This window comes from Pollachius pollachius, assembly GCF_949987615.1.
Source record: "Pollachius pollachius genome assembly, chromosome: 1".
Lineage (NCBI taxonomy): Eukaryota > Metazoa > Chordata > Actinopteri > Gadiformes > Gadidae > Pollachius > Pollachius pollachius.
This window is the reverse complement of record NC_136934.1, coordinates 33,238,973-33,240,500: the sequence shown is the minus strand read 5'-3', so window position 1 is coordinate 33,240,500 and position 1,528 is coordinate 33,238,973.

The window sequence follows — 1,528 nt, the reverse complement described above, 5'->3', positions numbered from 1 at the left end:
CATGTTTGCGTGTGTATTTGTTTTGAGAGTGTCACTCATTGCCCACAGGAGGAGTGTGTCGTGATGATGAAAGCGAGTAGGTGGGGAAGCAGCACTTTCATAAAAGGGTTTGTCATGCCCTTAGCTCTCCCTGGAGTGTGGTTTCATGCCGAGAGGATTCTGTGGCGGGGTGTGGGCAGTGTCAGCAGCAGCAGCAGCAGCTAGGCTCCATTCATTTTCCTGGTGCCATGGACGAGAGAGGAGGAGAAGAAGAGGAGAAGCAGAGAGAGAGAGGCAAGGGGAGATCTGTGGTTCGAATGTTCGACTCCCAGCCAAATGCTACTGGGTTCGATGCCAATGTTCCCCGTCTACCTGTAGCCTCCTTGGGCCAGATGCCCATTTTGTTTTGGATAAAGGCGACTGCATAATGACTCGTGAATAAATAGCCACAGAAGGAAAAGAGAAAAGGGGAACCAGGGCAGCCATGTTAAAATGTGCAATGTATTTTCCACCTTCATCTTGCCGTATACTCTAATGTTTTTCAATGGTTTCCGGTTTTGCTGAAACTTCCTGCTAAGAGAGCAGATGTTCTGGAAGTTTCAGAAAACGGATAGACAACAAGCAGGGTAGAACAGGAAATAATGTTTCTCAAGAGTGTTAGAATAAGAAAAAAATGGCTGCCTCAGAAGCCTGTGGTGTTGAGTGTATCTTAACACCACTCACTCCCTTCGTGTTAACATGAGCAGTGAACACTGGATGTAATTGCGGCCTCTCAGCAGCAAATCAATCAAAGCTACGTACCTATAAGTAAGTACCTATAATTACTCAAACAGAAAGTACTGCTGGAAAACTGTTCTTATGTTTACCAGTTCATGGCAAGTTCCTCTTCAAAAACTATTGTGTATAGAATCTGCTATCTGTCTGTCTGTCCTCTGATCCATGAGCCTGTTTATGGGATGCCCTGTGCCAAATGTGTTCCTCTATCTATCATGAGAAGAGATGAACAGAGGACATAACGTGCACCTGCTCTGACTGGGGAGCTGAAACTTCCCTTCCCTGTATCTTTGTAGGATTCCTTGGATGTATACCAACGTAACGATGGTATACATCCAAGGAATCCTTACTGTTATTCACGTTTGTACTTGTGGTCTGTCCATCTATCTGTCTAAATATAATTGGTAGTGGCATGAACAGTAACAAATTAGCGAAATATATACTACATTAAGTACAATCTTTAAAATATTATAAAATATATAATATACACAAAACAAACTGAAACCTACACAACAAGGCACCCTGCCTAGTGATGTACCCCCCAAGGATGTGACATCACTGGCACTATGACAAAGTGGTACCAACGTGTGCACTCGCACACACAAACACACAAACACTCTCACACACACACAAACACACACACACACACACACACACACACACACACACTTGCACACACACACACACACACACACACACACACACACAGACACACACACACACACACACACACACACACAAACACACACACACACACACACACACATATACACAC